This window comes from Argiope bruennichi, chromosome 1 (assembly GCF_947563725.1).
Source record: "Argiope bruennichi chromosome 1, qqArgBrue1.1, whole genome shotgun sequence".
NCBI classification, from domain to species: domain Eukaryota; kingdom Metazoa; phylum Arthropoda; class Arachnida; order Araneae; family Araneidae; genus Argiope; species Argiope bruennichi.
The window spans coordinates 64,499,417-64,522,971 of record NC_079151.1 but is presented as its reverse complement, the minus strand read 5'-3'; the positions used below and the strand labels follow the sequence as shown (position 1 = coordinate 64,522,971).

General features: G+C 27.0%; 1 protein-coding gene across 2 annotated transcripts in view; it reads right to left on the bottom strand.

The window, feature by feature from the left end:
* The window catches only part of LOC129966050 (ankyrin repeat domain-containing protein 6-like), a 127,793-nt gene extending 126,316 nt beyond the window's left edge, over nucleotides 1–1,477 (bottom strand). The window contains exon 1 of one of the 2 annotated variants that reach the window (XM_056080407.1): nucleotides 1,123–1,477. The gene's annotated coding sequence lies outside the window, so the exon portion shown is untranslated. The remainder of the gene's footprint in view (nucleotides 1–1,122) is intronic. The other variant, XM_056080416.1, reaches the window with a different exon arrangement.
* Nucleotides 1,478–23,555: the final 22,078 nt, after the last annotated feature.

Genomic DNA, 23,555 nt, shown 5'->3' with positions numbered 1-23,555 from the left:
ATATAAAATGCGCCACAATTGTGATATCAACTATGGTTACTTAAAATTTTCCGCAAAAAGATTTAGCATTCAAAAATTTCTAAAGCACCAATATAAGAATAACATTTATTTTCCCTGAATGTAACGTATAAAAACAAATTTTCTTAAAATATTAAAAGGACTAATACATTTTAAAATCTCCCCGAAAAAAATAATAACATATCAAATAGAAAAGTAATGAATAAAAATAATGCAATTAAGGTAGGTGGCTGTGTTTAAAAAAAATATCGGGTAAAAATATCGATTTTTTTTTTAATTCCGTGTTTTTTATTTCTAAATATTTTTCTTTATAAAATCCTTCGAACTTTGTTTCTGCGTTCATTCGTTGTAAAGCTACATTGATTTTTAATAGTTTACTTTTTAATGCCATTGAATATACAGTTTTTAATGCGTTTTATTGTTTTTTCTAGATTTTCGTAGAGTCCTTTTACAAAGCTCTTTTAAATAAAAATATAATGTACATTTTTACTAAAATTTGGATTATAAATTTCTAAATTTTGTGTAATATTTTCTTACATAATTCTTGATTTACAGAATAAGTAACTATTTATTAAAAAATATTTTACACTTTTTTTAATGCTTTAAATTGTGAGAAAAAAATGAAAATTTCAGGTTATTTATCAGTTAAATCCCAGTATTTAATTGGATAAACATGCAGCTTATTTTTTTAGTTCAGGAGCTAAGTAATATATTTCTTCAGCTTTCTACAAGAATTTGAAAAATTTATTGATGGATTCAGAAATATCTGTCAAATATTTTTAATTTGTCCAAATTTAGAAAAAAAAATATTTAAAGCTAGAAAAACAACCCAGATACTTTGACGAAATCGAAGACTTCTTTAGCTTCTTCGAATGCGAATTTAGAAAACAAATTTATAGCTCAACGTAATGCTTCATCTTCTGTTCTTAACTCAATTATAAAGATTCGACAGGCGTTTTAATCCACTTTAAATAAAAATAGTTCATATCATTTCAACATCACTTTTTTTAGTATTGTAAAATCGTAAAATATTTTGTTAAATATTCCATCCGTAATATTTCTTTGTTTTTATAAAATCTAATGCAAAAATTTCATCAAACTCACCAGGCTATTTTAACTCCTTATATCCATTAGAAATTGATCCAGATACGAGGAATCTAAACACAGAATCCAATCTTCATCCGGAACGGTAGTACTATCCAAAATATTTCGTAATCCACATATAGTAAGTGTTTATGGCAAAAAAAATATGTATAAAAATTTGTACTGACTATCAACAAATATTAAATGGAAAAAATCCCCATTTATAGATATTTTTTTTTTTTAAAAAAAGGAAGCTCTCCAGCAGGATTTTACTAAAATAAAAAAAAATTGTACTCAGATCAGAAGAAACCCGACACGATCCTGTTGGGACAACAAAAAACACGTATCTGTAACGCGGTCCGCCGATCCAGGTAGTTCGCAAACGCCTTGTCTCTTTTCCCCCATAAACAGGTTTCCGGCCTTTTTTGGGTTGCCTGCATGTCGCCAATACCTGTTGTGTTTTCTCGCCAAGTGATTCACATTTCTTCTAAATTTTTTTTTTCACTAAAGCAAAGAATAAGAGTAATTCTAAGAAATGCTATCAAAGTTTCCACAGAAAAGAATTTGAATAGATATTCAGGACGAAATATACATAATGCATGAGGATGACTTTCGTCTCGGTTGTCTTTTTAAGCCTTAAATCGTTCAAAATTTCACTTTGATGAAGTATTAGAAACCAAATTTCTTTTACTTTATTTTATTTCAATCACTATAAAATTAGATAGAAACTTATACAAATGAAAACTTTGAATTTCTATTTATTCTTTAAATTTTTTGTTACTATGTTGTTTGCTGCAATGTTAAAAAGCAAGTCAAGAATTTAAAAAAATCAAGAAATTCCAAAAGAATTTACTCAGAAAATTCTAAAGTTCGTTTGGAATATATTTCAATGGAATTCTTGACGGTTATGCTATTCTCTTTTTGTATATTTTGCATTCTTTTGTATATTGTACGGAAAGAAATTTTTTGAATTCAGAAAATTTTTCACTATGACGATATTCAAGAGATGAATTTGAAAGGAAGAATTGTTTGGTTATTTCGTTTGAGTAAGATAAAATATGTTGCATTTCAGATCAAAAAGAATTGTAATTTAGCTTTAAATACCAGAAAATCTCAGTTTTTTATTTTGAAGCTGTTTAATTATAGTTGTATATTTTCCACAACGTTATTCGTATAAGAGAGTTGAAAAATTAATTCAAAATTCCATCATTATTGTTTTGCTTACTTAAATTTAATTTCCTTTTTATAGCTATAGATGAAAAATTCAATTTTTCTATTTTATCTACTAACTTTTCAATAGAATGATCATAAAATTTAAGTCAAGTAAAATCGAATAAAATTTGCAATTAACGAATATTATGATCATTAAAAATAATATGCGCAACAATTACAGTCTCATGGAAATCAAATTTACTTTCTGGTATATTTTCATAAGCTCATTTAGAGTTTCTAGAAACAAATCTGGTAGAAGTAGTATACTGTTTTTACCGTTACTTGAGCACTATATATACAAATATCAGACTTTTTAAGATTCTTGGAATGAACACATTTCGGGATATATTACTTCAGTAGACGATAGTAGATAGATTTCTTCACTAGTATTTTTTCTTCTTCATTTCACTTTTTACTCGTTTATTGAATATGGATGGATGAAAATAATTTATTCACAGAATAAATATTTAATGAGAATATAGTAGATCAAGTACTGGACGCATCCTACGATAATGATGGAACAACATTATTATAAGACCTACACATATTGAAACCTCCTTTTAAGCTGTCAATCTGTGACAGTTCTTTAAAATCTAAGATAACGACAATGATTTACCAGAAATGATTGAAACAAAAGTAAACATTTATCAAAACTTTTCTTTAAAGTAAAGTATTAGCAATAAATATTCTTTTTATTCTTTTTGTGCTAAAATTTACAAATTTGTAGAATAAACAGAGTTAAAACAGTAAATAAATTTAGTAATATTAAATTAAAATTTCAATACAATTTCTACTTGGATTTCCTTTTATATATTCTTATTCTATTTTCACGAGTTAGTAATAATTTAAATCCATATCTAATAATAAAAAGGAATGTATTCCACTCATAACGGTTTCTCAAAATTGCAAAAAAAGTTTTAATTATGAAAACTTTGGTAAAATAAGAAAAATAAGCATACAAACATAATCTTAAAAAATGTTTAACTTCGTAATTTAAATTAAGATAAATTTTAAATAAATTTTATTTTAAAAATCAGAAAATAACTGGGAATTTATTATGCGTTTTTTAAAAAAAATCTGATCTTTTTTAAAAGAATGCATATTTTCTTAAGATGCTGTGTCAAAAATAAAGATAGAATATGAAATCATTTTTTCAGTGCTGATGGAATTTAAAATATATTTAATTTTTCAAATGTAATAGTAGAAATGATCTTCCCGGGAACGAAAAATGACATTTCAATGAATTCATAATTTCGAAATTTTAACAGAAAACGTCATTTAGAAACAAAGATATTCTTAAGGATTTGGAGATTTAGATTTTAGAGCATGAATTATTGTTTTATTTTCACTTGTATATATTCACAATTATACGAATATTAATAATTTAAACAATGGAACATTCATTTCTTTGGTATTTTTTAATTAAAAAACTGTATAATTAAAAATCCCAAGAATGCTATTTGGTTTCCTCGACTATAACATTAAGTTTTATATCTATCTAAATTATTGTAAGGTTTGACATATTATAAATTTTGTAAGTAATATGGCTGAAGAAATTCGAGTGGCAAAAAATAAAGGAGAGAGACACTGAGATATTCCAAATGGAAAGAATACTGTTCAGAAATGTTTTCTACTTCAGATAGAAAGATAAGCATCGATCTTTCGCATTTCAGAGTTTAAATATTCATTAAATAACTCTTACTTTTATGTTATCAACACTCGGAAAATGCTCTAACTGGTTAACAACTATAGCATACGTTTCGCACTGGCAAAATAGGCTAAATAAGTAAGTATATATATGGCTGAAATTAGTGTGTCATCATATAGATAGTCCCAAAATATTTCGTGACCTCGCTATGATTCGGTTTGAAACAAATATTTTCAAAATAGTTTTAAGAAGTATGCAATTAAGAAGTTTATGGAATTCTTGTAAATTTATTACTTTTTTTTAATTCCATCAATATGCCAATATACAAAACACGTCTCATAAAAATATTTTAATACCTACAGGAAGGGAAAAAAAGCACACTAATTTAAAACATTTTGCATTGTCAATGCTCAAAATAAAATTAATTAAAAAAATTACAACCATTCGATTTCAAATTGATACAAATTTAAATAAAAATCGAATGTAATATTGTCTGTCTAAAAAAATGAATTTTAGAATATTTGTTTTTTGTGAAAATACTTTCTCGAATCCTCTCCTGAACTTACCAAAATATTGTTTTGGACAATGACAGATAAAGCAAATGAAATGAGCACACATCTCAAACGCTAGTATCTGAATTCTGCCTAGTTTCGTTCAGAACAAAATTCCTATGAAAATATTTGTTTTTAGAGGAATCGGAAATATTTTTAGGAATATCTACGTGTAATAAGGAAGTTAAGAGGAAAAAATAGAAACAATCAGCAGGAATTTCGATCTTCAGACAGGAAGAGGTTTGTTGATTCTTTGTTAATAATCCAAATTTTATTTTAACATGGTATTATTTACTAATACTGTTAGGAATTTTAAAAAGCTTTTGAAATATTTCGTTTTTAAATAAACTAAACTCTTTCTCTTTTCTAAAATAATAGCATACTTTTAAATTGATCTACTGTTGGTCAAAGCAAAATTCAATCGACGGAAAAATTTGCAAAAATCTCAGATATTGTTTTTTAAAAAAGAAATATTTTAATAATTATATATATTCAATAATTCAACAATAGAAATATTTCTGTTTATAAACATATAATCAATAGCTTTAAATAAAAATTATTATTGTTAATGATTAAATATATATTAGGAAGTATTTCCGAAATTCTGTAGCTTCAAAGTCAGAAGTAAACTCATGCACGGAATAGTCTCGTAGTAAATGATGGAAATATAAACAAATTCCAGATTGAAAACATTAAATCATGTTGAAACAAAGCTCTATCAATCCGAAAATAAATTTGTAGTTTGAATTTTGATCATGGAACTACAGCGTGGACAAACATCTTTCAGCGAAAGAGAGCTGATTGTTCATCATATTAAGTTTGGCGAATCATTTCGCGAAATCGGAAAAATAGTAAACAGATAGCACTATCCACTCATTTCACAATTCACAGCACTATCCACCTTTGGTGACCAGCTTGATCAAATAGATTATTGAAATTTTAAACAGTAAAAAGAAATAATACATTTTGACAGCATAAATGTATTCTATATACTTTTTAAACAGTAAAAGCATATGAAATACTTTAAAAAACAATTCAATGTGTTATTTAATATGATTAAAAGACATGAATGTATTTGATTCAGCCTACTACAAAGCTTTGGATGCAAACTGAAAATTGTATATACGACGAAATAAAAACCGAAGCGAAAACCCTACTTCGGCAGTAATGTCCAAAGAAAGCAATTTTTTAACATTAATTCTAACAATGGCAAAAGTTGATTATTTTGATGGAAAATTTTGAATTTCATTATAACATTATTTCAGATTGAAATCACAGTAATTTTTTTTAAAAATGAACCCAAAGAAAAAAATTACGGAAATGAAATCGATACTATTAAAGTGATAATTTTTGAATTTTAAGATGAGGTAAAAAAGATAAATGTGGTAATGTAATGTAAAAAGCGATAATGTAAATTTTAAGATAATGCAATGCTTTTGTGAGATAATGATTTCGGAAGATATGAACATCAGTTTCTAGAAACAAGTCACAGCAATTATCCATCTGGCGACGGTTATTAGCTTATTTTCGCATTCGATTAAACTTTGTTTGCTGCTTATTTCTAACATCTTTTATATATTCCATCCTCTGACTGATTGGAGTTTCTAAGACCACAGACGAGAATTTCTAATAATATTTTACAGCTCCCCTGATTAGTTAAGCGAAGTGTTAAATTAAGTGAAATTGTAAAAAAGTTCAAAGAAGCAACATGAAATATTTCCACTACGCTTTGTTTACATTTGACTGTTGCCCTTCGATAAAAAGTAATAAGACCGATTTCTGTGCCACTTACGTTAGCGTTTTATATAGAGAGATTTTTAACAGATATAAACACTACAAATTGTTGGTTGAAGAATAAATTGAAGCGAATGAAAAATTTGCTTGAATGGAGCAAATGAAAAATTTTTAATTTTCATAATGAGCTTGAATTATTCGAAAAGTTAAACAAACTTACTTCCAAAAAATACTTCCAAATTAGCTCTGGAAGCAAAAACATTATTAAATAAAAGTGCTCGCCTAGAAATCATGCAAATCATTTGAAGAAAAAACAATTTTCGCAGTAAGGCTATGAGAAACAAGTTTTAAATAAGTAAACAAAATCGAATAAATTTTGTAAATCGAATTAGTTTTCTAGGGGTATAAAAAAGAGACGTTATCTTTTGGAAGAATGTACTTTTTGCCGACGAGTCAAAATTCACTTTGTTTTCATCGAATGGAAAGGTAAAAGTGCGGCAAAACTCTGATAAAGAACAAAATCCAGAAAATACAAGAAAAACTGTTATGCATGGATGAGGAATGGTAATGGTATGAGTATGTATGGCGCAGCAGGTGCCGGTCGATTGGTGTTTATAGAATCTACGATGGGTCAGTATACTTATATTAGTATCTTAAAAGATCATTTAAAACCTAGTGCTCAATAATTTGAGATACCGATACCATTCATTTTTCAGTTCTATCAGGATAATGACTCAAAACTTTCTGTTCTCCGTATCTACTTGGAACTACTGTACAACTGCCCTAAAGTCATTAAACCTCTCCGTATCATCAGACTTGAATGACATAGAAACTGTATGGCATCAGTTAGAAATTTTTGTAAGAAAACATATCACCAATAAAAATAGCGCTATATGAAGAATTAAACAAAATCAGGAAAAATTATTATGAAACTCGTTCGATCTAAACCAACACATTTGGAACACAAAACTGGAAATAAAGCTGAGCGACACAAAGTACTAAAATGAAACGTACCATGTTCTATTTTTTATAAAACTGCGAATTTTACACAATGTATGAGTTTTATTTCGATCTTCTTTTCCCCGATAGCCATCAAAATAATGCGCTTTTGGAAACAGTATCAATCTAAAAATTATTTTTATATAAAATAAATATTAAGTGTTTTACTTATTATTTACGGAAAAAACACTCATTTTTTTTATCGCGTTTGTCTCAAACTGGATGAAAAAAAAATCGCTTCGAATCATTATAACTTCGATTTTTTTTTATTGCTCTGTTCGACTGTAAAATTCAAGTTCAGATGCTTTAAAATCGATATGGGAATAAAATAAATTCAGCCTTCCCGTATTTCATTTTAAATGAAAAATTAGATGTAATATATAATCCCGATATCATAAAAATAATAGTAAAATGACTTACGTGATTAAAATTTTAGAAGCATATCATGCAATTATTGTAAGCCGGCTTTGCAAGAATAACATCTACATTATCATTATTATCATAATTCTAAACTCAAACGCAAGAAAACATAGTAATATAAAAACAAACGATTTTTTTATACAACGAAAACAATAATTAGAAATGTTTCCAAGCATAATAAAACAAAAAATGAAATATATATTTATAACTTTTAGTGATTATTTTTATTAAGCAATTGAATGTTTAATGAACGATTTTTTTTACTTTTTCTTTTCTAAGCATTGAAATGAATAGTAGTTGTTGATATGATCAATGGAAAATATTTACACTCTAAGTTAAATTTATCAAATGACACTACGCCCTTTTTAAAACAATAAAAACGTATTATAATAGGGAACCTGTTGTTCTTACTGTCGTGAAATGTAAATATTTTTTAGCATATTTTAACTTTTTGGTCGAACAACAGAAAAATAAATGAACAAGAGCTTTATCGTTTTTGCAAAATAAAAACAGAATACAATAATTGTCTCTATAAAAAAAAATCTTTACTGACTAGAACAAACAAATCTGGTTTCATGTTTTCATAGAAACAAGAATAAAATTTTTATAAGGTTGGTTTGAACAATTCGGAACATTCATATTTATAACGATATCATTTTTATCATGTTAATGAATATGCTGAATACGTCTGTAATTGAAAGCCAACTGAAATATTCAAATGTAATAAGTTCATTTATTTCAGTAAACGAATTTCTTATAATTTTTCATATTAATCTGTAATTTTTATTATAAAAGAGTTCTTTAATTTGCAATACAATTATTTTCTATAGCTATTATATAGAGCTTAATGTTTAATCTATGATGTGCAAAGCAAGTATAGAAAGACAAAATACTACTGAAATAATATCAATTTTTGTTCGTACTTTTATTGAGCAGGCACAACAGAATCCATAAGAAAATATAAGAATTTTTGAATTCTTTATTATAAACTAGCTAATTTAAGCCACCAGCAGGTTCACTGGGAATATAGGCTATGCTTTATCTCAATTAAAATCCTTATGCGAAATCTCCAACAAAGTATTTTAAGCATCAAATTGTGATATAGATAAAAGTTGTGTTATTTCTATGTTAAACCTATTCTATTCATTGAGTACATAAATCTAACGCATAAACCTAATTTTATTAAAAATGTAACTGTCTGTTTCAATTACTTTCTAATTTTAGTATACTTTAGCACCACTTTTTTATTTCGTGTATAAACATTCTCAAACTCGTACTCCAATTTGCACATTTCCACTCTTCAAGTTATATTTATACCAACTTTTGTAGCTCTAATATAAGCGGTTTTACCTTCAGAGCTCCAGCACAGACATACATTCACACATATTCTTCTGAATTTTTAGAAAAGACCACAAAACATCGAAACTATCAATAAAAAAATGAATCATTATGAAATTCAATTAAAAGCAAATATTTCCTGAACCAAAACCATTCAAAGAGACTAAAACATAGATATGAGTATGAAAATGAAGTTTCAGCTGAAGTGTATAGAACCTTAACCAAATCCGTCGTAGAATTATATACAGAAAAAAAAAGGAATAATTCATATTTAATAGGCTGCTTTTCTATTTAAAGAAATCTTTTCATTTAAAAATTGTTTGAGACAAAAGAATGGAAAAAATATCATGATAGTAATTACTGACATTATTTTTACTAAGAAATCAAAACAATCCTGTATATAAGCTTTCTGTCTCCGTTGGCATTGGCATTCAAATTCTTATGGTAATTGCACGAAAATTATATTTTATATTTAAAAATACCTTTAGCGAAAATTGTTCATAACCAATTTTGTTTCCATTAGTTCATAACCATTATTTTGCATCCTATTTCGAACTCCTTTCCAAAACAAACAGAAAGAACAAAAAGATATTTTTTGTGAACAAAAAAAAAAAAAAAAGAGGAAGCGAGAAAGTTGTAAACAGAAAACTTATTCTGTAGTAGACAGAAAACTTATTCTAACATTCTTAGTATTGTAGACAGAAAACTTATTCTGGCATTTTTCATAATCATTATTTTTTTGGTTATATTTTCACTTGCAATTAAAATCGATCATGTTTTTGTACAGATGGAACAGCAAACACATTCTGTGAATGTACTCAGGAACGAGGCTTCGCTAAGGATGATGGAGAAGATTTGTGAAGTCTGGAGAGATATTTGTGAGGAAATTCAGAGATGGCTAGGATGATGAATCTGTGTCTTGCCTTGTTTGGAGTCTTGCTTTAATTGTTTCTTTATTTACGTAATTATTCTGGCGCAGCTTTTTGTTGTTGATTTTTATGTAAGATTATAACTATTAAAAACTTTGTACGTTTCTGCTCATATTCTTGATTTACCTTCTAGTGGTAGTTGTTTGTGTGTGTGTGTGTGTTTATCATTCTAGATCTGCTTTGTATTTTCACCTTATATATGTGTCATTAATTTATTTTTCATTTTAAATAATGGGATAGATATATGATTTTAGATATAGGTACATTGTTTCATATTGCTGTACAGTATACTATGTCTTCCATTCTTTGGACATTGTAATTTTATGCTGATGTGTGCTATTGCTTTCTCTATATACTTTTCAACTTAATCTATTGAACCCAGAATTGGTTTGTTTAACTATTTAATCTAAATATTTTAATTTAGTCAAATGAACTATAATGTATACCCTTATTTATCGCCCGTATTCTGGCGAGATTGTAAGTTTTTCAATTAATAAATAATGGTTCTCTCCCCGGCGACCTTCAAGGTCTTATACCTTTTCGGGTGGGCGGGTCGTCGTGGGGTAGACCAAGACCATCCTATGAATATTAGCATATTTTCTTCTGCAATAATTTTGATTTATATTATCGAAGCCATTCATTTAAAATTTATAAATTTCTAATTATTTTCTTGATTTTATTACTTTATAAATTCTTAATATACTTTTGGGTATATCCCTCCCCCCCCCCAAAATGACTGCTATCTATCCATTTTTCCCATATCGCAATAGATAGTTTTACAATTCTATGATGTGATAGCATTAATTAAACATGCATAAATAAATGTTGCATAAAAAGTATGCATAAATAAATAAATTCTCGCCATTTCTTAGGTTCGTCTAGCAATGTTTGAAAATTATTTTCATGTGCATGGACATGATATTTTAAAAAAATAATTTATTTCGTATTATTACTACCTTTTGCCACTCTTCAAGTACAATTACCGTTTTTTAAAAACTGTATATGGGAATCTACATCGAAACATTACATCCAAAAATATGTATTTTCCATTGTTTTTACAGTAAATGCTTACCATTTTGTACATTAAGAACTCATAATTCAATTTATTTTAGAAGAGTGGGCTATCGCACTGAAGCTATCAAAATATAACCAAAAAGAATAGATAATACGAGGGAGAGTCAAAAAGTAAAGGGACATTTAAGAATGCGTTTATTGTAATGATAGAAAACTGAAACATACATAATTTTTTTTACATAACCACACTGTACTTCGACGCACTTTTCCCAACGTTTCACAAGTTTTTTTTTATTCCTTCGGAAAAAAAAAAGTTTTTCGGTTATATTTGTAAACAATTTTGTATCGCATCAAGATTTCTTCATCGATTGCAAATCTTCTTCCCCTTAGCGCTTTCTCCAATGGCCCATATGAAAATCGCCTGAAGCTAAATCTGGACTGTATGCCGAGTGTTCCAGCTCTAAGAATCCTGTCTCCTTTATTGTTTAAGGTTAGTGGGCAGAATGTGGCCGAGCGTTATCTTGCTAAGGATGACCCCTTTTCACAGTTTTCCACGACGCTTGGATCTAATTGAAGATTTCAGTTTAGTTCACAATACATCACAACAGATCTCACTGTTCACAGTTTCGCCTCTTGGGATGAAATGAACGGCTACTACACCTTCCATGTCTCGGAATAGTGTTATGGCTAATGGTTGACATTCAAATTTTTTAACTTCTGATGATGATGGGTGTTGCATTCGAGGAAATATTTCAGCAGGTTTCATACTTTTCCAAAACAAAAAGCGAATCACTGTCCTCGTTTCCTCCTTGGTGCAGATAGACAATAGAGCTGCCATATTTAACAGTCTGCTACATTCCCACGAATAATGCGGGAATAAGAGTAACATGTTGCATAGAAGTGTTGCTGACTGCACTGACTCACCGTTGGATACTAGCAGTGTTCCTAAACCCTGGAAAGAGAAATTGCAAAAGTCCCTTTCCTTTTAGATTTTCCCTCATACGAACATTTACTTTAAAAAATACATCGAAATTAACAGCAACATAAAGGGATAGGTAATTATGATAACAGGCAACGATAAGTCGAAATTGACATTTGTAAATTAACATTACTACATGTACTAAGGTTTGGCAATTCCTTCAAACTAGACAAAGATAATAAACGCTTTTATTTATATTACTCTATTTGACTTTGGAAGGGTGTCATCTGATATGTCTGCCATAGCATTTAATCACAAATTAGAATTAACAGTTTCTTCTTTGAGCTATAAACACTTTGCTTCGAATCGGTAAACTAATTCAGCATAACATTTTAAATGTAGCGACATTCAAGATCTGACCAGATGGACAAAATGCTTATCATAATACGGAGAAACATGTCACCGATAGAAACATAACCCATAGTTTTCCAGAAGTGGGACAATTCTCACGAACAATTGACATATTTTACCTACAGATCATGAGGTAGTAATCATTTCTTGCCTGTCTTGTTCCGAATTTGGCCTGAAGCACGGGTTATTTCGAGCTTTCGAATATTTAATATTTGATGAACGTAGCAATAATTCTATCATCCAATATAAGATATACATTTAAAAAAGTATTTACAAACTGAAAAAAATACTGAATAAATATTTTATACGAATTTCTTGATATATATAGAAAAATACATACATTTAGAATTGATTGAATTTTAATTATATATCCATATATCTCATAAATAAAATAATAATGTTTAATTTTGTTTAATTACTACATTATGGGAAAATAACTGTATATTTCATAAAAAAAGCATTCGTATATTTTTTATTATACCAAAATAATTATTGCACAACAAAAATATAAATGTCAATCGCTGTAGAAATATATCCTCTGAAGATGCACGAAATATTTTTTTCATCTAAGAGGTTGATTACAAGTTTATATTTACATTTGTTCAGTTTTTTTTTGTTTTTTTTTTCAATTACCAACATATGGCTTCCAAAGCACATCCGAATTCTCCAGATAAAAATAATTCAAATGCATTTAAAATTTGTAATTTTGATTAAATAGTTGATGATTAATAGTTTGATTAATAGTTATAAACAATCATAAATTTAAATTCATACGTTAAATAATAGTTCTGAGTTTTTCCAACATATTTTGTGATTCTTACTATAGTTCTTAATTTATAATAAAATGTTCAATAAACAAAGTAAAAGTTTTGTATTTTGAAATCATGAAAAGATATTTTATAATTTTAATTAGTTATTAAATTTACAAGTTAAAAATTTTGAAGCCAAGACCTAATCATCGCTCTTCCAGAATTTATTCGTTTCCATTCAAAATTTTCTTTAAAATATGTAACAATAACCAAACGTTTTCAGAACCGCATGATTTTTTTTGAAGGGGGAGGGGGCATCTTAAGTTCATTAAAGAATTTTCTGGTTGAAATAAAATAGCTCTAAAATGAAACAGCAAACAAAGTTTTTCTTTCAACACATTTTGCTGAAAATTGCTTTAATTTTTTTTTTATTTTTAAAAGACCCCTTTTTTAAAAGATCTTTTATCTTTTAAAATAATTTTTTAAATAAATGCAGAAGTGAGGGGGAAAAGCGATAAATATCTACTTCGTTTATATATCAAGAGAAGCTTTGTTTGTGACAAATGGAAACCGCTTAAGATGTAAAAATGATATGCGAGATCTTTAAAGAATGAGAAAAGCACGGAAGCAAAATTCTGTATAAAGCATGAATTTATATAATTTTTCATGCTATAATAAAGAAAAAATACAAAAGAAACTCCTTCTTATGGATAATGCTGTGTCAATGGATTTTTGCAAAACAGCTTTAAAAATGTTTCAGCAAATCAATAGTTTTTATTTAACAGTTTTTCTGATAAAAAGTGATTAAATATAAAAAAAAAAAAATATTCTTAAAGATTGTTTAAAGTATCGTTTGGCGGAAATTTAAACATGTACTCAACGGCATTTTGCTATTATAAAGGAATATTTCATAAAATAAACATTTCATTTTTCAGTCGCTCCAAAAACTTTTTAATTTAATCCTGCTTTATTAATAAAAAACACTTACTCGGAATTTTTTTAGTATTTTAAGCAATATGCCTCAAAAATAGCATTTAAATATTATTAATAAAAAACTTACTCAGAATTTTTTATTATTTTAAATAAATACATCAGAGATAATATTTAAATATTATTTATTATTCCTTTTTTTTGTAATTAAATATGCAAATATAAGTATTCATTTCGAATATTTAGTTATGTTCATTCCTACTGCCTAACTGCCACTAAACTTTGAAAAAAAACAATAATCTTTCTTATGGCAAAGTTACTGTATTTAGGACTTAATTGAAAATTTGTATTAAGGAAAACATTTAGAAAGTGATCTATTTGCTACAGTTACATATATTAGAACAGCTCTTAGATGATTTTTGTTATTTGATCAAATTTGCCTAACAGTTTATATCTGGGCATTTCTCATTACACGGAATCATTTAAATATGAAATATTGGGAATTGTAATTGCAAAATTTGAAAATTATGCGAATATAAATATGTAGGTGGCTTTTTATGTGAATTCAGTTTTTTTTATTTTTAAAGAGAATATATTTCCAATCAAATGGCAATTACTTTTTTTTCTTGAATTTAACTTAAATAGATCACGAACAATAAAAAAATCCCCAAATACTTTTTTTTGACGGATTATAAAAATCTCCATATACTTTTTTTTTTTGGCGGATTATAAATATCCCTATATAATTTTTTTGGCGGATATGTTGACGATTAGAATACAAATGCTTTTAAATAAATAATTATTTAAAACAAGTACGTATATTACAAATTAATTTCAATAACACACCCTGTACGACAAAAGTTAAATTGTAAAAATCTTTCTATTACAGTAATATTATTAATTCTAAATACAAACAAAAATCTTATTGAAACAAATTAAACAAAATTAAACTGACAAAAAAAATTCTTTTGTATATATCAAAGCTCCAATTCGCGATCAAGATTATTAGTAATTGATTTATCCAAGTCGAAAGAGAAAGTTTGTTTCACAATGAAAAAGAAATCCGAAGTAGAATTTTCTTTAATAAATGAATAAATCTGATAATATTGATATAATTCTTTAAAAAATAAAAAAATGAATAAAAATATTTTTTTTCTAATTTATTACTCTCAAATAAAAGTTTAACCAAAATATTTTTTGAACTTATTATGATACCAGAAGTGATTAAATTTTATTTTAAAGGGAAATGCCTAAAATATCTTTATTTAGCTTCAAAATGTCATTTTGTTTACATCTTAAATTCTTTTAGAGATATTTTCTAACCTAAGGTTTTCACCGATCTCTTCCACAAAAAGTAATGGGTTTTTAATAATATGTTTTCTGAGTAATATATCCTGTTACCATTCTACTAATGGTCCTCTATAAACAGTTTATATGATAAGGTAAACTATTTCAAATGAAGTCCGAACATTAATTATAATGGTGGCTAATAATTAGGTGAACGCCCTTGGGTTGCTGTTGATGTGTCCTTTACCAGACCGTTTTAGTAAGTTTCGAGACATTTCTCTTATTTGCTTTGAGTTGTTATTATTCTAAACAAATAAGGACATTAAACTTAAAATGCAAGCTTAAAACCTGCATAATGAAAGTTGAAATAGGAGCTAAATTTTTGACTATTCAAAGAGAAAATAATTAAAGTTTAGTATTCCGAGTATGTAATAAATTATTTACTTTGAACATTCGGGAATATTATTGTTGCAATTCATAATGTGCCCTTTTTAATTTTTTTCATAGAAAATTGCTTTTTACAAATTTTGTTTGTGCTTATGCATTAACTAAAATTATTTGCTTTTCACAAAGCGGAACACCTTTTTATATACATTCATTAGCATGTCATAATAGATATATTTATAAATTAAATGCTGTCTTCAATAAAAATGCCAATTATTTGCTCGCCAAAACCAATCATTCGAAAACGCAATAGCTCTTTTGAAGGTTTGTTTTGGCTATAGTTTGCATTATTATTATTATGTTTTCCGTACTTTTGCTTCTCTTGCGGATAATATAAATAACTATAAAGCTTATTCATCTTCATGGTTTTTTCATTTATTTTCCAAAGTGCAAATCATCAAGTTGGAATTTTTTAGAAATATTTCTGATAGATAAAGGAAGATTGAACAGAAAACACCGTCATTTCTTGTATCAACAAAAATAAATAAATAAATAATTTTTTTAAGATAAGAATATTTTTATCAGTTGCTGTAATTGTAACCCGCCACTAACCAATAAATATTCTTTATTCATTCTTCAGAAAAAACTTTTTTACATCAATACCTTGAATGACTTTATAAGAATTTTAAAGGCAATCATCATGAATCTTGTTCAAAAACTAAGCTTTTAAAAGCATTCAGAAACGCATTTGTTATACATTATAGCATTCAAAATAACATTAATTGGGGAAAATCAAGATACTTCTGATTGTAAATTGATATGAAATCTAATAAATATATTAGATACTCAAATAAAAGAAAATATTTATGCTATTAATTTGTGAGTCACATCATTAGAATTCGAGAAATATTTCTTAAAACAATAAAATAAATGAACATCATATTATTTATGTAACACTGTTCCGAATTATGTTTCTATAAGAAAAAGACAGATATTCAATTAAGTTTGAAATCAAACATCTAATGAATAAATGAATAAAATAAATAAAGATGTAAATTCTTAATGAATAAAAAAATATAAAAAATCTCAAATAAAGATGTTACAAAATAAATTTATCAACCAAAAAATGCAAAATGAAATATATTTAATTATTTTTAAGAATGAGGAAATAATAAATTTCAAATAACGATGCTACAAAATAAATTTATCAATGAAGAAAATGCTAAATGAAATATATTTCATTATTCTTAAGAAATAAAAAAAAAATCTCAAGTAATGGTGCTACAAAATAAATTTTCAATGAAAAAAATGAAAAATATTTTATTCTTAAAAAATAAAAAATAATAAATGATACAGTTACATTACAAAAAGACAGCTACAAGATAAATTTATCAACCAAAAAAATACAAAATGCAATATTATCCCAGTTTTTTTATTCTCACTTTAACATTTTCCTGCTACAGCAGTTTATTGGCAGTTTACAGCAGTTTTTAATGATCTCTTCAAATTCAGTTTATATGGTAATTAATCTAAATATTAAGTAGCTATTTAGTCTTTTCCCGGTTTACTTCACGAGTCTTTCAGTGCCTTGAAAAGGGTATAAGCTGAATAACCGTATATTTGCTTTTAAACCTTGAAAATTTACTTTATTAACATATTAAATCCTAGTCTTCATATATTAAAATAATTTACACACGATACCTAATATAAAACATTTTTTGAAGCTGCAGTCATATAGACCAAAAAATATTCATCTTGTTTTACATTAAAAAAACGATCGTATCATCTGTAGAATACAAATCTTATTTCAAGACGGCGAAAAAAGACAGATTTTCTACTAAGAGTCAAACCTAAATCAAGAAACAAAAGTCGTAAAACTGACGCATCGTTTCTACGTAGATATTAAGTTTTTTAACACTTTTCGAAAATTGTATTAAAGACGCAACAACTAAAATTAATGTTTCTATCCAATATACAAAGAGTTCCCTTTATTGCATTTTTTTCAGAGTCGGAAAAAAAATTCTGTTAGAGATATTCCATATCAATATCTAGTAATTTAACTCCCAATCTTGTTCTCTAATATATAACAGGTGTCTTCCAAACTAGATCATAAATTACACTCACAGTCAGATTTCCGATTTAGATGTAAAGATTAAAATGAGTCGCCAGTATCTTGAATTCCTATGAAGAGATTTCTGCCTATTTTTTCATGATCTAGAACTTTATCAAAAGAAGAAATGTTCGTTTTCATACAGCTGTAACGAAACTGAACAATTATTAAACAAGTTTTTATTTTTATAAAATTTTATTATACTAATTTTGCAATGTCTTTCAGTTTTAAAAATTACCAGAAGTGGATTTTCGAATTAGTTAGAAGAGATAGCTGTCTAGGTCTACTAGACAGAATGGAGGAGGCCCATACAAGTTAATTAAAAATTGTCTTTTGATAAATTATCATATATGCAAATGTGTAAGAGATACAAATCTTAGACTTAAAAATATAAATATTTATTACGACTAAAATATATGTTTATATTAAATAAATTATATTTTATTAAATAAATTAAAATATAAATAATTACATTGTAAAAATATATTGAAATATTAATTATTTATTAATTGTTCATGCTATTTTTTTTCAGTTCATATGTCCTGCAAAGTAATAATTTTTAATACTGCATTTGTTTGAAAATTATTATTTGTTTATGATCTTTCGTAATAATCAAATGCTTATATTTGGAAACAAGGAAATCATTAAGTAATAATTATGGTTAATCTTTCAATAATTTTCTTGCTTTATTTTTAAATACGTCATCTTAAAATAAATAAATCACAACATTCACTAAATTATTAAAATAAAAATAATTAATTAAAATAAGCGATTATGTTGATTAATTTGAAAATGTGTTGAAGCTTGAAACTAAATTGATCATTAATTAAAAGAGAGGCCTCATGATGCGCATTGCCTGGGAACGCAAAATGTCTAAATGTACCAGTGACACTTATTGACTTCGGTAAGTCTATTGTGCAAATGATTAAATACCAAAAATACAATGAGCATTTAAACATAAAGGATAGAGTTCGTTTGTGAGTTCATGATTTGCATTTTTCTTGACAAGTCACGAAATGCTGGTGAGTAATTCGTCATCCATTGTCACATTTACTATCGGTGCTCATTATATTCTGCAACAGCCACAATATACATTTGAATTCTGAATTGAATATCATGATACGTACTTTATGGAATGTATGGTACAGTTATCACAAGTACCAATCAACGTCAATGGTCCTGCAATGATGATCATACTCTATTTCTTTCAGGTAGTTCTATAGAAAAAAAAATCGAATGAAGAAACGTTCGGTGAACATGGAGACCATTCTAAGCTACTAGCACAGCTGCTCTTTTCTTGATCGAAATTGTAAGTATATATTTGGTTGCCGATCTATAGTGCACATGTTTATCTTAGCTGACGTTCTTCAGTCCATTTAATAATCCGATAGCGAAAGGGAAACTAAATTGCTTAGTGACTATTAGTTAATCTTTTTGAAGTTACAGTGCCAAAATATTTTCTTTTAAAAATAGTCTTGGAAATCGAGTACACAAATATGAGTATTCTATTCTTAAAATTCACATGCGCAGAATGTCCTATTGCACGAAATAGATGCTACTATACAATTTTGTTTCTTTCTTTCAACTTTCAAAATTCTTTCTTAACTTTTCGCTGTCTCATACTTTTTTTTATACCTAATGTCTGACTTTGGAACTAAGAGACGCTGCAAATAGTCTTATGTAAGATTTAAGAATTGTACATATGGTTTTATTATATGACCATAGCTACGCAGTTAAAGTGATTGAAAAAGATTTAAAAACTCATTGTAATTCTATGTCAAATTTAGAAATATAATTTTTTCTTTCTTAGAATTAATTAGGAAATATTCAATCTCTTTTCGTAGGTTATAAAATAATTTTCAGAACAGCATATTAAAGAGAAATAAAAAGCGAATTATAAACAGCAGTACACTTTTTTCGTCTTTAATTGCGGTTTGATGGCAAAATGGCCATCAGAGGTTCATCAGCGCCATTTTTTCTATGACGATAAAATAAGCATAAATCATTAAATAATTTTTTTAACTCGATTCAGTTTATCATACTGTTTTTTTAACTAATTTAAATGAATAGAAAATAAATGGAATAAAAAAACGAGAGAGCATTTTCTTTCCTTGTAGGTTGGGTTTAATGAACTAAATTGAATTTTAAAAAAGAAAATAACAAAAGCTAGTTTCGAAATACAAATACATTCGAGTAAGGCTAATAAGGAACATAACAGTTTTTAATTATCTTTTCTGGCAATCCTTTTTAATTCTCATCAAATGAAACATTAAAAGTTATTTTAAACTGGTTTAGAGTAGTACTGAACTCTTCAAGTTTCATGTTTTAGATTCATATTGCCGGCCATAAGATTTAGTTTTCAAAGAAAATGACAACATTCTTAGCAGACTTGAAAAAAAATATGTTGAAGCAACGAATATTTTACAGCGAAATTTTTCTCCATTGTCGAAATCTAAGGAAAAAGGATTCAGTTTAATCAGTTAGTGTGTAATTTAAATGAGAAACAAGAAAGTGAAGTTGCAGTACATTGAAAATTAGTAGATAGATTATTCACCGAAAATTACGTTTTTCTTAGCACTATGCTATCATGGGACTTGATTCTATTAGGACCGTTTATATAGGGTGGTGGTAGTTTTATGAACAGAATATATATAAGATTTTTATAAACAGATGACTTTGAAATTTATCACAATTTGTTGAAAATGACTTTGAAGTTTACCACACTTATTTTGCATGTGTGTAATTCTGAACATTAAATTATGCATAAGAAATAATTATTAGAAATAACACAAACAATATTCCCCCGCGAACCAGTTGGTCACCAAAGGTAGCTATTGTTTAAATAAAAGAAACATTTAATTATTTCTCACGAATGCATTAATGCACAAATTATGCTTTTCAAAATAAAATTATTTTATAAAAGTCATTAATCTATGTCATATAATTTAATTTGTGTATGCCTATAAAGAGAGGATTTGTCCAACATCACCAAAGGAGGGCGTATTTTAATATATTCGCGAATATGATTGCATTTAATTTGAAATTCATTCCATATAATGGTAAACTGTCTGTCTATTTTTGTAACCCATGAAACCGATTATTGTCAACGAACTTATTAATTTTCGGAATAATTTACTCATTCACAAGTTATTTCTAGAATTTTTACAAAGGAAACAATTATTTCCAATGTAATTAAGAAATTATTATTTCTAATGTAAATTAGAAGTAATTGTTTTTTTTTATAAAATGATTTTCATAATTATTTTTTTAAATTATATGTTGATGATTCTTCTGTTTTATTAAAAATCATATGAAAACCGAGCTAGAAAATGATAAAATGTGCATATTTGTGCCATAAACGTAAATTTATATCAAACTTAATATTGATCCGTCTAATTGGAAGAGGTCGAAAATGAATGTTCTATTCTCAACATCGCATTGTTCTTGTCGGCGAAATACAAAGCATGCCATATTGTATACGCATATGAAAGGAACAAAGAATAAACAAACTCACTGATTTTTGCATAATACTCAATTTAACCTTTTTTGCATTTTAATCCGTCAATTTTGTCGCCTGTGTTCAAATTTTATGTATACACATATGCCAAGTACTACTTATTTTAAACTGTAACTGTTTCCAATGATCTCAGGAATTGGTGCTCAATAATCATTGAAGATATGATTATTATCAAATACCGATTTTTAACTTAATTATAATAATTTGAAAATAATGCTTTTATTCAAAAGAGACTACAATTAGTGATATAGTACGTGCTTCATTAAAAGAAAATGATGCATCCGTTTCGTTCATTTCAGCATTTTGTGTTTTAATGGTCGAGTTTTATTTGTTCGTTTAGCATTCTAATTGCTATATTATTTATATTTATTTTAATAAACTCATTTTCCGATGAATTTTAAGTTGTAAAAACTAAATGCGGCCATTTCGTCAAACATCAACTATCAGTTCTTTGTGACATTTTTTAACACCAATGCTCCAGTTAAGATTAATCTATTTTAACTAGAAGAAGAAGTACTAAATTATTTCTAATTAAAAAAAACTTTAATATTAATTCATATTAAATACTGATGCATTATTTTTAATTTTGATAAATTTATTTCAATTCTAAAATGAGAAATTAAAAAATATATATAATAAAAATGTAATATAAATAAAATAAAATATAATAAAATGTAATAAAAATATTTCCAATGTAAGATCGAAAACATGTTTTCGTTTTAAAAATAACCAATTAATATTTCAAAATACTATTCCTAAATATCTTGCATTATTTAATGGCTGGTACTTTCGAACAAATATTCTTAACTTAAAATAAAAACTTTTCTTTTTCAAGGCTAACGTCTTGAAAAAAAGATATAATTTCAAAAATTTGGTCAATTAAAAATCGAAAACGGCAACATTGGTTGTTTATTTAGAGAAATAGAAAACGTTATTCCATATATTTCAACATTCTCACAATACCTCGATAAATAGCCAAATCTGGCAACCAAGTTTCTAAGACGTACTCCAATGTATTAGGATCAGAATAGCCGATGGGCGCGTGTCTCTTAGATTGCAATTGAGAAAAAAAATCAACTCGCTAAGAGGGCATAAAAAGTAGATTTTCGCCTTTTCCAATAATAGACTAGAATTCATTTTTTCTGTTATAATCCCCCCCCCCCCTCCAACGAATTGGGGTATCTCCAAATTGTTTTGGATCTGATTCGCATTGCCTTACGTCAAGATTGACAAGTTGTCAATCAATCATCACGAAAATAAATTCCCTTTCTCTCTCTCTCTCTCTCTCTTTTTTTTTTTTCGTTTATAAACTTATTTCCGGTTTTTACAACTCATCATAGGAATAATATAGTGATTTTCTAATAGAGAAAAAATTATTTCCAGAAAGAAATAGACAATTGTTAAAAGGGTCTGGAAATCTAATCAGATGAAACAGAAATATAGCATCTTATAGAATTCTTAGTAAAATAACTGTCATTCATTTCTTCCGCATTCCGAACCTTTGAAATATAACATTTGTAGTTGTTCTGTTCGCTTTTCCCAAAACAAAATGAAAGAATTCTCATTAAAAAGTAAATTTCAGCATGAAATATTTCTTCCGAATCACTGTTTCCTTATCTAACTTCTGATCAGAAGTCGTTATTGTTACTATACTTTGACGAACTTGTAATTATCTGTATTAGATACATGCATCAATGATGATTCATTATTGTCATTTAAAACAATGAGAAGAATAAAATTAAAGAATTTCTTACTACATTTCTTAATTATAATATAAGAGAGGGGGGAGGACCGAAGATGACTTTTTGGAATTTCCAAATATCATTAAGGTGAAATTGAAATTTTTCCAGGATATGAAACATTATTTTTCTATTAATTATTCAACTAAACGTTGATTTTTTTTAGCTTATTTCTTTTAACTTACTACATATTCATATGTGATGACGCTAACTGGGTCCAGTTTAAATTCTTTGTTGCACTTGATGTTAATTTCAGACTATGAAATGAAAATTAGTTTTAAAAAAAAAGAAGGAGATTAAAAAACTGAATCAAAAATTAATATGTATCATTTTTCTTCTCTTTTAATTCCATCAAGAGGTTGGCATCTGTTTTGAAATAGCTTCCTAAGTTGTATCTTCTTGTAACAACATGCCGAATTTAACAATTTTATGTCGCATTTTTCTCTTGGCATGAAGCCAAATATTAAAAAAAACATTTCGAAGCAAGTTAAATGCTAAAATTTGTATTTGTTTTGGCTCTATATTTTATTGTAATACAACGTACATCCAAAGTATATTGTTGA